Source organism: Zonotrichia leucophrys, chromosome 13 (genome assembly GCF_028769735.1).
Source record: "Zonotrichia leucophrys gambelii isolate GWCS_2022_RI chromosome 13, RI_Zleu_2.0, whole genome shotgun sequence".
Lineage (NCBI taxonomy): Eukaryota > Metazoa > Chordata > Aves > Passeriformes > Passerellidae > Zonotrichia > Zonotrichia leucophrys.
The window spans coordinates 11,479,341-11,495,660 of NC_088183.1; the positions used below are offsets into that span (position 1 = coordinate 11,479,341).

General features: G+C 38.4%; 1 long non-coding RNA gene across 4 annotated transcripts in view; it reads right to left on the reverse strand.

The window, feature by feature from the left end:
* Positions 1-15,899, reverse strand: part of LOC135453858 (uncharacterized) — a 54,669-nt gene extending 38,770 nt beyond the window's left edge. For 2 of the 4 annotated variants that reach the window (XR_010441977.1, XR_010441976.1), the window contains exon 1: positions 15,853-15,898. This is a non-coding gene — a long non-coding RNA (uncharacterized LOC135453858). Of the gene's footprint in view, positions 1-15,852 lie in introns of all 4 variants that reach the window. The other 2 variants (XR_010441975.1, XR_010441974.1) reach the window with 1 other exon arrangement.
* Between the last annotated feature and the right edge of the window lie 421 nt (positions 15,900-16,320).

The window sequence follows — 16,320 nt, forward strand, 5'->3', positions numbered from 1 at the left end:
TGGGACATGTTTGTTACAGCAAGAAGCCAAAGACTTAAGGGTTTTGGCTGAAATAATGATAATTTCAGATTTATTTGGTCTGTAGCACGCTACCTAATGATGAACCTAATCATCAGTACCTAATGAACAGATCTAATGCTACCACTGCCATTGAGAAGTAGGTATTAGATATGGGATATCAGTAGAGCTGGTGACAGCTCCCATCACTCCAGTCTTCTCTTTGAGTCAACAAATATGATTTTATCAATGCATGGCATACTATTTCCATTATAGGGGTGAGGTTTTTCCCCTTTTCCTAAAGGAAATACTCCACTTTTCTTTGACCTTCAATTCCTTCATTTCAGATGGTACAGAGGTGCATTTTCCCAATAACATTCCACCAGAGGAACCCTTTAGGGAGATGAACACTGCTGCACCAAGGAATTGTGAACAGAACTCAGCTGGAAGTGCTGTGTGGGGACCAAAGTGAGGTTCTGTACTGAGTCCTGTGGTGACTTAGGACACCACTTAACATGGGAAACTCTACAAATCTGAGATAATTTAGGTTTTGATTCAGGGGCCTTTGTGAAACACCCATTTCCCCTCCCTTTGAAGGGTGCCTGGGCCTGGGGGAAGCAGCAGATTCCTCTGGGCCTCAGTCACTGGGCCTGAGCAGGTGCATCTCATTTCAGACATGAATTCTGCCCATGGTTAGATAACACATCTGAAACCCAGAGGCTCTGCTGCCTTGAGATGGCCATTCCCCCTCCCCCCAAGCTTATATATAGCAAGAATATTTGTGTGTTCTGAATCATTATTTTTCTTTGAAACATCTAAAAATACTGTTGCTGGAGGAAGCCAGCCATTTGAACTATGTATATTTAGTCTTCTCCAGCTGCTGGAAATGCTGATAGGATTTGAATTTATCAGAAATTTGGTTTAGGCTGCAGGTTTTTTTCTTAGCAACAGTTGCTATGCAAATTATTCAGAGTTTCTGCTGCAATTGATGCTGGATAGAGATTTGGAATATCAGATTCTTAAAAATCTTTGCTGCAAGACACCAAGTTCTTAACCTTTCAATTTGCTGAAATTTGACAGCTGTATAAACAGAACCACTTGCCCTTCCTCACTGCTCTTCAATCATGAAATCTTAATATTTTCTTGATAATACATAGAAAAATTAGTTTCTAATCTTCACAGTATTACACAAGAGAGCAGTCAAACAGAGATGAAATGGTCTTTTCTCTACCCTTTGGTTGCCACAGAGGGCTCAGTCCTTTGTAAAGGAGAAAACATCATTCCTGCCTAGTGACAGAGCCAGACTTGAGGGAAAAATGGGGAGAAACCAGAACTCCCATCTAGCATTATGCCTATTAACATCTTTGTGAAGTTTGGTTCAATTTTGCATTCACTGTACAGAGACATAATTCAAGTCATGACTAGGCTGAACCAACTGTTAAAACAGCGCAATGGAAGTAGGAATAAAACTATCCCAAATTTCCAACACACAATACAAGTCTGTAATAAAGAAATACTGATCATCCTTCTCAGGTCATCTCTTGAAGGTGTTGAATTTCTATTATCTGCTACTATTTCATTTATGCAAAAGCATTGAATATAAATCCTCTTCTTCTGCCATGAGTGCCAGTGGGGGAACTGACCTAATGCTACCACTGCCATTTAGAAATAGATATGGGCTGAGTTCTAATCATATTTCAGTCCAGTTTAAAAGCAAGGATTCAGTGTTTGATGTTCTGGGTGAGTTAGAGCCATGGGTCAATGCTCAGTCAAAACTTGTCTTTCAAAACCCCCATGAAGTTAATACAAGAGCATTAATTAGTCAGAGATTTTGTGTTCAGTCTAGGACAAGAAAATTAACCACTCACATGTTGAGCTCATAGACATAAGCATGCTTCTAGAGCTACATATCTCAAAAAGCTTGCCTTAACCTAAGGAGAGGGTGACTTAAAGAGACTTTTCAGCTCCCTGAGAAATTTTATATGACAAACATCATCCCTTTGCTCATTCTGGTTAAATCAGATCATCACCAGTGACCTATTGATACTTGCTGAGCCACAAACACGTGGGAAGATGTGAGAACTGCAGGTCTGTGGTGATATTTTGTATATTGCTACAACACTGATCAGCTTAGAGGAAGCCTCCAGCATTCAGCTGGACTCAGGGGCAAGTCCAAGCTGCATCCAGAGGAATGACTAAAGCATGGAGATGCCAGGGAAAAAGCTAACCCTGCCAAAGCTAACTAGGAGGTGAAGAGTCACAAACAAAAACTGAACAGAAGTTGGGCTGCTTGGAAAATTTCCCCCTAAGTTCCAGTTCTGTACCTCTGCTGGGTGCAGTGATATTGTGTAACTGGGAAGTTTGAGCTCAGTCTTTATATGCCCTTCTGTAATCCCTGATTACTTCTGCAAATGTCACACTGATTAGCCAGATTCTTATTGTCAGAGACTTGTGCATTTCTGTTTTGTGTAAACAATCAATGAGCAAGGAGTCCTCGTCCAAGGGCATGACAGGCAAATACATTATGTAATATCTTACATTAAAGGAGTGGAAAGCATAACACTTGGGATCTTAAACTCTCCAGCTAAAAATGGCGTAACAGAAAAAAATAATTGTTGTTGTGAAGAGAAGGCTGTAGATTTTAATTATTTTGTTAAGTAGCATGCAGTAGAAGGAAATTCACAGTTTAGTTATTCCTATCCTCAATGCCATGAGCCATTGTGGCTCAGCAGATGTGGCACTCACTCAACCTTCTGTGTCAGTGGGGAAGGTGGGCCTTGGGAGACACAACAATGAGAGCACAGGAGCCTTTTGTATAGGCAGCTCAGGGAGAGGGAAGGGGTAACATCTATTGTAGTGACTCCTTTGTAAGCCATGAGCAATGAACTTACTCACTGAACTGAACTAACAGACAAAATATTAATAAAAGCTTGCCTTGGGCAACAACTTTTTTTTAAAAAGAAGTTCTATTGCCATCATCTCTGAGCATTACAGAATCTTTCTCTGACTATCCAGCAGAAGGTTTGCTCTGTGGCAGGAGGGCTGCAGTGCCACTCTTGGGATGAGCACCCTTTCCTGGCCAGGGTTCATTGCTCCTCATGTCAGACATGCTGTAAAAGCAGCTCCATCTCATCAGCAGCTTGGGCTCCTTTAGGGACAGGGCAGAACCAGGCTGGGTCTGGGTACAGCTTCTCCCACTGTGGGGCAATGGTCTGAACCAGCAAACAAAAATTATCCCCTAGAAAGGAGTCAGTGAGGAAGTCCAGCTGGGCAGCTCAGATTTAACTCCCTATTTGGTGATGGAGTTAAATCTCCCATTCCATCTTCAATCTCAGCCTAGTGCATACCTGAAGCCACAACATATGGAAGAGGTTATCAGACAGACCAAAAATGAGTGTTTTAGTACCTGGTTTTGAACACTGAGTATCACCAGTCAGGTTCCTTTATTCTGCTAATTCCTAATACCAAGGTAGAAGGCTTCCCTCTGTCTCAAGAATTGTCTGTTCTATTACAGCTCTGGCCATTAACATATTTCTGATAATTTGTTTCTCCCAGGAATAAGCACAGTTCTTTGAAGTCTTTTGCTGTATTTTAGGTACATCATGCTTCACAGTCAGTCACATAACAGGGCCTCTCACTAATGGGATCATTGGATGGGTCACCAAGAAAAAAAAAAGGAATATCCACTTGCATTGTGTCCCCTTACACAATAGGGATTTATTGTGTTCTCTGAGTGAAGAGTAAAGAAAATTACTCCCTGTTTCTTGTCTGGGCAAAACTATGGTCATTTAAGACAGATGAGTTTCAGCACTGAATTTTAAGTACTGGCCTTATGTATAGTAAGTATTTTATGCCATGGAAAACCAATTTTATCTTCAGGATTATTTCTAGAAGCACAATAAAAAAATAATGAAAAACCTACAGGTATTTGTTTAAAGTTATAATATGTCCATGGAAAGATTGAAGAAAGATAAGCCCAACTTCACATAAAGGTTTCAGCACAATAGGCTATGTTTATTTAAATATTTATTCACTTTTCATTTCTTGTAGGAATTAAAGTGAACTATTATCTTATAACTTATTATAAGTGAACAAGTTAGATAAAATATTATATAGATCATTTTCACATAGCAAATTTAGTGTTATTTTAATGACTTTACTGCTACACTGTAGGTTACTAAGATTTATAGAGAGATTTGAAAGCTTAAGTTGATTTTCCACCATAAAAGACCCTTATTCCATCCTTCTCTCAACCCATTGCTTAGATACCTCCTATTTTGTCTTTTTACATAGCCTCAGCAACCCCAGCCTAGAAAAACTAATTGCTTTGCTGTTTTTGAAATTGCTGTGAGCATTCCACTGTAGAGAAGCTGCTTTTCTAAAGCAAACATATATGAGTTTCTGAGATAGAAAGGCTTCAATTGACATCAGAGGGCTTTAGAATTGCTTCTTACTGCTCACATACTTCTTAACAAGGCTGAATTCCCTTTGTAGAAATCATTAGTGAAAAATTCTTTAGCGGACTGCATTCACTTCAGTCATTTCTGCTGCTGTTTATTCTGAAATGATTTCACATTCCAAGCAAATGAAGGCCTGCTGCAGTAAAAATACAACTTCTTTCTGTGCCTCCCTATGCATGCAATAAATCCAGAGGAGACAGAACAGAATCAGAGCAAGAGTGATTCAAACCACAGCCACTTTTCTGATATGTTCATTACTGACCACTACTGCTTGTTATGCTGATTGAACAGACAGAGCTGTGGTATTTTGCACCTCTCACTTCCTACCTGTTTCTGTAGAACTCAGACCATATTATCTGACCTTAATCTCATAGCTCAATAAAATGCCAAAATCCTAAATTAAGGAAGTAAATACATTTTCCAATTAAATGCTGTTCTTTCCTATGAATCTGTCTCTGGTGAGAATCCTTTCCTTATGATTTTCAATTCCTTAGGGTAGTTTGGGACAGTATTATGTCAGACCCTCTCCAGCTTCCACAGTCCATTGAGCCAGCCTGACTGATGTGGTCCTGACAGCTGCTATAAATTGAGTAACAACCAAATCCTTCCCCAAATCTCCCAACAGAGATCCTTTCTACCAATGGCAGGGCCAGCCAGCCAGCCCTACAAAGCCCAGTGATGCTACCACTCTCAATTTCACAAACTCAAGGCACAGGAACGGAGGGGGTCAATCTCACGTCCTTTACCTTTTTACAAGCACATTTTTTGGCAGCCATCAGCTACTGAATTAAGTACAGACCAGAATAAAGCTTTCATTTCAGAATAAAATAATAATATATGTGAGAATCTAGAAATAAACAAAACCATGTAAAACTTCTTAATATTAACTTTATTGGATTCCTACTGAAATAATTCTCAGAGACAAGCACAAGCCCACAGAGCAGTGCATTTCATGTTTTCAGTATTTAGTAACCTACTACTAATTTATGAGCCAGACTTGGGGAATAAACCAGAGAAGTTTGACATGCAAAGCAAAGAGGGAGCTGAGCACATCCATTTCCATCAGCATTCCTGCAGCACAAGCTGCAGTTACCTGGAAACAACTCCTGTGCTCTGCACAGCCCATTGTGGTGCTAAATGCAGCTGTGGAAAGCATCAGTGCTGTCCTTTGCAGCTGGAAAAAAGGCTGTTGCTTGCAGGGCAGGACAATGTCAAATTGAAAACGAAGAGACCCTCAAACAACTTGGGATGGAGGGAAAAAATCCTTCTCTTCATCTTCAGTTTCTTTAAACCAAAACAGAGGAACTGATAAAAGGAAATCTGACTCTGCCTGGAAATTTTCAGTCTTCAGTAAAGGTGTGTATGAGAGACAGAAGAAAATTCCTCTGAACTATTTGTTCAACATTTCTAAATGCAACAGTTCCTGTTATTTCTCTGCTCTTTAAACTGCTTTGTCACAAGAGGCTGTCCTACACTTGATAAATTCCACTTTAATCAGCAGGTGCCTTAATTCATGACTCAGAAGAACAAAAAAATTGGTTAATCAGTCAAAAATGTATATAATCAAATAAAGAAAAACTCATAGAACCTCTGGGGCACAGTGTCTGGAGGTGATTAATAATTAAAGTTCCCATTTTCAAAGGGAAGTTTTATTCTTAGATGTGACTAATTTTCCAATCCAAGATTCCATTTTCCTTATTGCTTTAATATCTTCTTGGAGTAAGGAAAAATTTTAGTCACAAAAAATCCTAATTCTCAAATAAAATGAAAATGGAAATGCATTTCAGTACCAACACTTGCTTTCCTGAGGTTAAAGTGGAAATTGTTTGTCATTTATGTATTTCAAAGGAGAGGAGACTGATACTGTACAGGAAGAATATATTCAGAAATTAATGAAATTAACTAATAATAAACACTGCAAAAAAATATATTCCTACTTGTCAAAATGGCCTCCATCTTAAAACAATGCCTACAGTCTAATATCTGCCACAATGTCATTCACAGCTTTCTCTATTCTCTCTCACTCCATACAGAGATGTTTAAGACCTGAGATGGATGATTAAAGACTGTGCTCCCATTGTAATATAAAATCAGATAAAATACAAAAAATAGGTGAAGTAGAATATATTTGATACATAGTAAAGAAATCAAGATGCTGCAACATTTTCTTCTGTCTGCAGAACAGATTAGCAGAACTATCCCTACCTAGAAAGAATCCAGTTAACAGTTTCTAGTGGACCATGGTCAACAGAAATTACTTGTAGTTTTACTATCCAGAACTCTAACACTTAAAACTCTGTGACTTAATGAAAAGCACAGCATAACCTTCAGCAGTAAACCTTTTCCAGAGAGAACTCACTCGTGTGCTTAGACTGCCAAGTGAATTTAAATACCTTCCTAACAGAGAAACAGAACTTCCCAGTGTGGAGGGAGCAGCTCCACCCAGCTCCTGCAGCCCAGCTCTCAGCCCCAGCTCTGCTCTCAGGGCTCACCAGCCTCCCTTGGAATCCCACCCCCAAACCCAAGGCAGGACTGATTTCCTGTCCCCAGCACAGCACATCCCTTACTGGATGCTGCTTCATCATCCCTGCTAGAAATTACTTCTCCCTGGAGCTTAGGGAGAGGCTTCTGCAGAGGAAAATCTCTCTTTTGCAGTGTATCAGGCTGCCCCAAATGGCAGGTATTTTCAGAGGACTTGTTCCTGAAGGAGGATAACCTCCCTACAAGGTCTTTACTCCTCTGCTTTACCCATCTCCCCCAGCTGAGCTCTGCACCAGCATATTAGCATGCACAGCATCCCCTTCTGAAAAGCAGCAACATTTCCAGCAAGGGCACTCTCTGAGAGTTGGGCTGCTAAGTGGCTTTGCCTTCTCCTTAAAATATGCTTAAAAGAAAGCGGATCTCAGCAAAATAGGTTCCCTGTTATTCCTCTCCCTGTGCAATGTATTCAGGGCCAGGACAATTTTAGACCCTGAGTTTGCACCCAGCCCTGTGCCTGGTTATGGAGGAGATGTTGATCCAGGCTGAGGGTCCATTTCAGAGCAGGCACCCCCTGCTCCCGGGCTGTGCCAGCAGAGCCAGCCTGGGGAGCAGCTCTGCCACCACCTCAGAGCCAGGACAGAGGATATCGGTGATCTCATGGCTGCACATGGCATTAGAGGAGGCTCCAGGTCCTGCTGGATGCTACTCTCTACCTGGGAGAAATAGCAAGGGGAAATTTATGGCCTCTGGTTAGTCTTTATGTCCTAATTAGCAATCTTCAAGTGCCAAAATCATTTGCCAGATCCTTTCAGATTTCACCATACAAACTACAGTTTCTGGGTGGGCTCAAAACCACTGCTGACTTTAACACATCAGAGGTTGTTTCACTGTTTTCTTACACCAGGAAGAGACTTCACATTTAGGTTCTGCAGCCAAGGCTTTCTTGTCACAGATAAATTCAACTGTGACCTGAAGCTATTACTATTAATTTATAATAATTACTTTTAAGCAATCATGGCTACAGATCAGATATTCCTATCAGTTTGCTTTCAATCAATAAAAAATATCAAATGAGGCCAACATTTACACAAATCTAATATTGCTATATTTACACACATCTCTGGAGATTCAAACCCCACCTGGATGAGTTCCTGTGTCACCTGCTCTGGGTGACCCTCCCTTGCACTGGACAATCCCCAGAGGTCCCTTCCAACCCCAAGGATTCTGGATCCTGCAGGTCCACATCTACTTCAGAGAGCAGATACTGACCAAGACTATTCTAAATACAATTTTTAATGCACCATGGTACAACAGAATCATGTAATGACACAACTGGATTTGAGCTACTAAAATTTCATCCAAGCAGAAACAGCCATTTCTTATTTTGTCATAGAGTATGGATTATATTCTGTTAGAACTTAACTACAATTTGAAATATTTAAAATCCTTTACACAATCCCCATGAATTTTATATTTGCCATTTATCTTTGACACTGAATAGAGGAGTTAAGAAATTAAAAACATCTATTACATAAATAGAAACAACACAAGACAATCAAAGACAAAAGATCCAGGTGGATGCTTCAGTTCAGTAAAATACTCAAGTGTCAGCTCCTCTGAATTAACTGGGACTATTGACATACTTTATTATATATTATTTATTATATATTTCATATATATAATAAATAGTATCTATAGCTATTATATTTATTATATATTATACTTTATGATACTATTAACTGGGACTATTGACATACTTTATTATATATTATTTATTATATATTTAATATACAATAAATAGTGTGTGTGTGTGTATATAAAATATATAAATATTTATTATATATTTTACTTTATTATACTATTAACTGGGACTATTTACATACTTTTACTTGCAAGCTTTGGCCAAAGGGGAGAGTGGCTGTGCTGATGATGAGTTTGGAAAGATTTCCCTTTCTGACCCTCTCCTGGCCCCAGCTCAGTCTCTCACTGCCCAGAGGGGATCTCCAGCCTGGCTGCACAGCTCTGACTCCAACCCAGGACCAAGGAACTCAGGAGCAGAGCCAGCTTTGCCCCCTCCAGGGGCTGCCTTGCTGTCCCAGCCAGCACAGCTGGAGCTCCAGCAGAGTTTCCAGCAGATGGAAACATCCAGGCACTGCTGGTGTTTGCTGCTTCACCTCCCACAGGTGCTCAGACTTGATTTTGCTGAGCACAGAATAGGAATGAGACTGGCAGAGAATAGAATACAAGCTTAATGAAGAATACCTGTTAAAATACTGACTGGTATCTTTTTTAAATTGTTATAAATATAGACAATACAATCTCTGGCAAAGCCCTCAGACCTTCAAATCTATACTTAGCTCAGCAAGTGAACAGGAGTAGAAGCTAAAATGGAAGTGATGGTATGTATTTTAAGAGAGCTAATAAATCATTCATCAGTCTCTAATTATCCTACTCTATAATCAGAGAATCAAGCAATAAGTATTTTGTACCCAAATTGAACACTTCTACCTGGCCATTGACTAAAATTGGGAAGCACTTAAAGACTTCTGTTTTGGTTTAATTATAGACAGCCTAATTTCAATCTATTTATTATGTCATTTGCATCTCATCCTGAAACACCCATATGCATTTCAGCATCTTTAATTGTCTGATTAGACCAATGCCATTAATATCTGCAAGACTTTTTCTTTTATTTTGAATAACATTACTCTGGTATGAGACTTAATCTGAAAGTACTTAGTTGCACTTTACTGTATTTTAATGAAGTTCTTCAGCACTGCAATGTAAGGTTCTTATTTTGCTGACCTGCTTAGACATATTCTCAGGGAAACTGGGTTTTCTGGGCATATGGTAAAATTTATATTAAAAAAAATAATATTCATTCCCCACAAACAAAGAAAAAGCCCATTGCCTAAAGACAAGGTCCAGATCTCCTCTATGTCCTGGCAGAAGATGCCTCCAGCAGTGCTGGGGCTTACCAGCCTCATCTCAGAGATGCTGTTGACAAAACAACTCCAAGTCTTGAAAACTTCCCAACCAATTAGGTCACCAACACAACTGAAACCAAGAGGAAAAAATGTTGACTGATATCAAAGGCAGAATGATTTGGCTGATTTATTTTTAACCTGCTTAAAATATGAAGTCCTCCAAGACGGTGTGTGAGGGCACTGTAATGTAATTGAATCCATTTTGAGAAGATATTGGTAACAAAGGTGCTGGGAAAAGATTTCCATATTCATCTTCAAAAAAGACTTTCCTTTTTAAGTGTTTTTAGACCTTCCAGTGAAGGATGCTTGTATACACTGGCTAAATATACTATAGAAATTGTAGCAGATCTGGATGTGGTTGAGTAAACTGAATACCAAAAGCAGCCTATGGTCATTAACAGACTATCAAGATTGCTACTTTATTTAGGCTCTGTTAGAGCCTTTTATGTCTGTTAGACATAACAACTGAAATAAAATGTGAATGCATAATTTTGACTGAGTAAATCTTCAAATGTCTCAGAGATTCTCCGTTATTGTTAAAGTTCCATGAACATAATAAAAAAAATCTTGCACATATCATTATCAATTACAAACCCTATTCTGTTTATAAACTTAAAACTTAATGATGAATTTTTACATAAACATCTCCTTACAGCACAGAAGTATAACAATATTAAGTGGAGAAGTACCCTTTAAGAGAGTCAAACCCACATATTTACTAATATATTCTGTTTGTAGATGTTGTGGTTTTACACTGGCCCAACACCAGGCACCATCAAAGCTCCCTGCTCACCCTTCCCTGCCACAGCTGGGCAGAGGAGAGAATAAAAAGTTTACAAAGCGTTCATGAGCTGAGATAAGGACTGAGACAAACACTGCAAGGGCAAAAGAGCCTCAGCTTAGAGGTGCAAACTGAATTTCTTACTGAGAGAGGTCCTTAAATTTTAGCAAGGGAAGAAAGCTGACATTATTCTCTGCTTATTGAAATCTCATCCATATTATCTTCACAATGTAAGTTTTCATTGAGAAGATGAAAAATAACACCATGAACTAGCAGACTGACAATCCCTACCAGTTTTATGTCTTGACACACAAATAACTGGTATTGACAGTTAATGCTCTCATTTTGTATGTGAAGAGTCTTTTCCCTTGAACCTGGGAGAAACAGTCACACAAAAAAACTATGGCAAAAACAAAACAAGAAAAGGTTTGGCTGGTGTAAAGAAGTGATTGTACAAGGGAAAGGAATAGAAACAAAGCTCCACATTTTCTATCAGTTCCTGTGCTTTGTTCTGCCTACTGACTTTATTGACTGGACATGAATGTCAGCAGGTGTCCAGGTACTGACAGGAAGAATAAAAAGAAGAGATTCTTTTAAATTTTTTTCCCTGTTTTAAAAAGAATGAATGTAGGTTACAAAGAATTGGTTTTATAAACTCATGTATTTCCTTTTTGATTGATTTTATTAGGTGTCTGGTCAAAAGCTGTGTTTGTAAAGTGTAGATGCAGAATAATAGTTTAGCTGGAAAAAGTAAGGATTGACTTAATGCTGGAGCTTTTCTTGCTTTATGTTTATGACTTGAAATCCTGGAGAAACTGAAAATTAGGATATTTTGACTGCATGTGTTTTTATACTTTTCTTGACAGTGTTACAAAAAAAAGAAAAAAAAAAATCACAAAACTGCAATGCTGCTCCTAAAAGACACACACATTTTCCTGGGAAGGTTAGTTATCTGTCTACTCATGCCTGGTGCTAATCTTCTGAAGAGTTTTGAAAGGGGCTTTGAAGTGGCAGCAAGACAAGTGCCAATATCCCAGCAAGTCAATACATTAATTCCTCTGCAGACCAACTCAAGGCTTTGGAAATGCACATAAAAGGCCGAGGCAGAAATGACACTTATAACTGCATTCATTAAGAGCAAGTTCATACCCATTTTCTGCCTAATGAGCATCCAAGATAAATCAAACTTACTGAGCTCCCCAAGCTTTGATTTAGAGAGATCCTTAATAACCTAGGGCATAAGATATAAGTGCAACTATAGTTACAGCAATCAAAACCAGGCCAAGAATAAGGTCTTGATCCTTTGTAATGGCTAAATATCAATTACCATACACTGACACTGAATTTCAGAAACCTTGATTTACTTCCTGATTTGTGAGTAGTTTCTATTCTAAGCAAACAACTGCAAATTCTGAGTTGATGAAAAATGTTGCAATATAAATAAATGTTTAGAATATTAAATTGCTTCCATAATTCATCCATGGCATGCACTCACTACATCTCTAGCCCTGTATAAGAACTTATTTAACTAAACATATTAATAGCTGAAGAATGGTGCTGGGAGATTAGGACTAGGAATTGAGCATATAATGCATGTATTAAAATTACATAATGTTAATGCTCTTTTAAAGAGCAGTTTCTGTAGAGGAATTTAACAAACATCCTGGCTTAAAAAAATGATGGATGCAAAGTTCAAGACCAGACCCATTAACAGTGCTGCAATATTTTCTTTCTGTAAAAATTGGACAGTGTTTCATAGCTTTGACTTTCAGTTCTCCATATTTTGTTACAGCAAGATCCTTAAGGTGTTTTCCTGGCTAGATTTACTCTCAGCTCAATTCAGAAGCACATGTGTTATCTCATTTTCAAAGGAGTAGTAGCTGCATCAGGAGAGTGTTTCACATCTTGCTTCTCCTACTGTGGTGTTACACCTCTGCTGATTCTTTCCTGTGCAAGCCTTGTCTTTAATTCTCTTGCTGTACTTTTTACTACCAAATTTCCTTCACTTAGCAAATTTATGTCTCATGATTGCACATTGAAACATTGATGTCACTGCATGGACACTCTCACAGGTTGGTTTTGCACCGATTGTGACCAGCTCAGGGGTATAAAGTCCTGCTTCCTTGCTGGAACACAAATGCATCTGCAAGGCCATGCTGGGACCAAGGCTGCCTGGTGCTGAGGCAAGAAAAACTGAAATAAAACTTTCTATCAGTGATGGTAGGGCATAAACCACCCCTTTTGTGTGGGACTGTTCTACGCTACAATAGTCTGAGAGAATTATCAAGGAGTAGAGAATGCATGTAGATCCTATATTTGAAGGTCAGGAAAGGATGACAATTCACCCTTCAGGATCTTTTAAAGATTACAGTTTTCATGGCTTTAATCTTTCTTCCTCCACAGCAGTAAATCTGTGTTAAGACAAGTTGAAGGGAGCTTGCCTGTTGTGCATTTCTATGAATTGCCTGTCCCTATCATTTCACTGGAAAAACTCTTTTAAGTGGTTATAATAATGGAAGAATCCAGCATATTTTCCAGCAAATTTAAAGAGCTCCAACATAAATTTTGTTCTGTGGTGGTTTGTTTCCTTTTTTTTTTTTTGCTAAATGTAATACAAATTGAGTAGAACTACCTGAAATGCCTGTTCAGTTCTGAATCCTTGCTATTGCTTTAAAGTTTCACTCCTACTCTAAAGCACAGCTTCCAAACTACAGCATTTAAAAGTCTTCCAAGTTATTCCTACTGTATGAGTGACATAATAGCATTTGATATTTATTTCTTACCATGATGTGATCATTGCCATCAAACAAGAACATCTTATAGTTAAAAAGTATTTGCTTCTTACTCATTACCAGGACAGCTCTATCTGCATCTTTGCATTTTTACATTGAATTCTTTAATAAATAATTTTGTGAGGATTGGACATCTCACAAACATATTTCACATCTCTCTGCAGTACCTTCAGACACCTCTCACTTGAATTTCAACTGCAGTGCTTGCTATATAGTAAATGAACAGACACAATCTGATAAGGACTTCCTTGTTACATTGCCTGACTCTTGCCCTCTGAGAGCTTTAGCTTTCAATTTCTTCCTCCTGTAAAAAAACTAATGAGGTCCCTTCTGTGCTGCTCATATTGTCAGTCATTCTTCATTGCAGTGGTTTTTACAAATCTTTTCTGTCAAAGAAGCTGCTCTGAAGGTGTTATCTTGGCATACTGAAATAAATGCATCCATTCACCCTAATTAAAAAACTGTCTTCCTTTAGAACTCAGTAAAAATCTATTTGGGTAAATAATACTTGAAGTTATAATCCAATTTTAGGACACATTTTCCCAAACAGATTTTTTTTTCCTTTCATTGTTGAGAGCAGTATTTTTTCACTATATAACAGCAATTACATTTAGTTTACACACTTTTTCTTATTTTGTATAAAGAGATCCTGTACACCAATATGGTTTGGGGCACTGTCCTGGAAAAACAGAGGGTATTGTTGTGGCATCACACATTGTTCAGTATCAAAATATTGTTGTATTGCATATTTGTCCTCAAATCTCAGTTGAAGAGATACAGATTTAAAGTGTGAAAAGCAGAACCCACCAAACCTGCTACAAAACAGAAGCAATATTTTATAGGTCTGACTTTAAAGACTTTTATTGCATTTATGCAACCAAGTTTTAGCTAAATGTTTTTTCGTATTGTGAGGGTACATCTCATTTTTTTGTCTATTACAAATGGTGTCTACATGAGGCTTTTAATCTAATTAATCACAGCTGAAGATGGGTGAGACAAACCCTGCCTTTAATAACCTGCAAAACAGTTTTACTTTGAAAATGAACTGCTTTAGTGGTTACCTTACCACAAAATGAGAAAGTCATGAAAACTTCTTTGTCAGTCTCTGAAATATTGCTAATAATAACTTTGTGTTGTCCAAAGCCTGTGAAGCCTCATTCTCTCTGCTAAGAGTCGACCATGGCAATCAAGAGGATGGTTCCATAACCATGCCAGCAAGTTACTCCCAAAAATACAGATCCCTTTTCCCCACAGCAGAACACAAGTGAAAAAGTGGCTTCCTTCCCAGTCAGACCCCAAATACTCCTCAAATTTCGACTGCTTTGCTCTTTATTGGTAGCAGTAAAAAGAGAAAAGGCTCACTAATCCTTTTCAGGGAACCAATACTGACCTAGGAAGCCCAGTTCAGACACATTTGCTAATTTGCATAAGCAACAGTTTAAGTTCTAAACCAAAACCAAATTAATGCTGGCACATGAAATCTCGAAAGAGGTAAAAACGCACACCAACATTCTTGCAGCAAAGACTTGGTAAATATTAAGAGTTTTTATGAAAGCAGCAAGTAAAGACCATGGATGCTGAATATGGGTTCTTATGAACTTGGCTCATTTCACACATTACCTGAGCAGGCCTCCCTGCTTGAAGCAGCTCTCAGGTTTGGACAGGGAGGTGGGGAGGGACCAGACCAAGCTGTAACAACCCAGATGAACTCAGCACAGCTGGGTACAGGTACTCAGCACCTAATCCTTACACCTACAACACTGCTGATACTGTTCAACAGTAAAAAACTACTTGGTTGCATTCAAAAATATCACTTGGATCATCTTGGATTATCAGAGACCTTCAGAAATTGTATTGGTAGAGCTCTCCCTTAGAATAAAGGGCAGAATTAGATTATAAAACACTTTCAATTCCAACTAATATTTACATTTATTAATAATGTCCAAAAAATATTGATTTTAAATTGTTTGGGGGTTTGACTCTATAGCCCAGTGATTATTTGGTATGCTTCTGGGTGAAAACAATCATTTCTCAGTATAATACAAGCATCCATGCAAACTATTGCAAATGCAGATTTGATGTTGAAAAACTTGCCACATAAATACAGCAACTGTGAGGTATTTTTCTATTAATTAAATAGATGGAATAGCAATTGTAGTTGAATCAATGTGGTTCAATGAACAAGAAAAAAAAATTAAAAGTTCATCAAGCAGCTCTCTAGCTAACATCAAAATTTAAGTTCTGCCTAACACCAGGGGCTCTGCAAGGAAATTCAAAACATATAAATCATGATTTAATCTGTAGCAGCAAAAAACAATCAACACAAATCAGAAAGTAAATCAGAAGAAACCCACCTTAGGAGGAGAATGAGTAGAAACAAGGATCCTGGGGCAGAAGAAATGCTTCCATCTACCTTGCTCTGCTCTTCTATTGCCTTTAAATGCCTACCACTAACACCTGGAGCTTCAATTTCCCAGCACAGCAGTTCTGGGAAAATGACACAGGTTTCGCCCATGTAATTTCAGTACATATAGAATTAAACATAAATAATTTTAAAATAGGAGGACAATGGAGAAGATTTGTCTTTTGGACAAGGACTATAAAAGAGATGAATGCAAAAGCTAAGCTAAAAATCATATCATTACATCCCTTTGTTAATGATTGCCCCAGTGTATTCCCCACCTCCATTTGCTATCCCTCACTACACTTTTCAGCACCAAGCAGGTCATGCAAAAATTACATTTGAAAATGTGACTATCAGTGCAATGCTCATGTGGCTGTTCCTGCAGCAGCTGGGACCTCTGGAGCAGGACAGCGCCGGC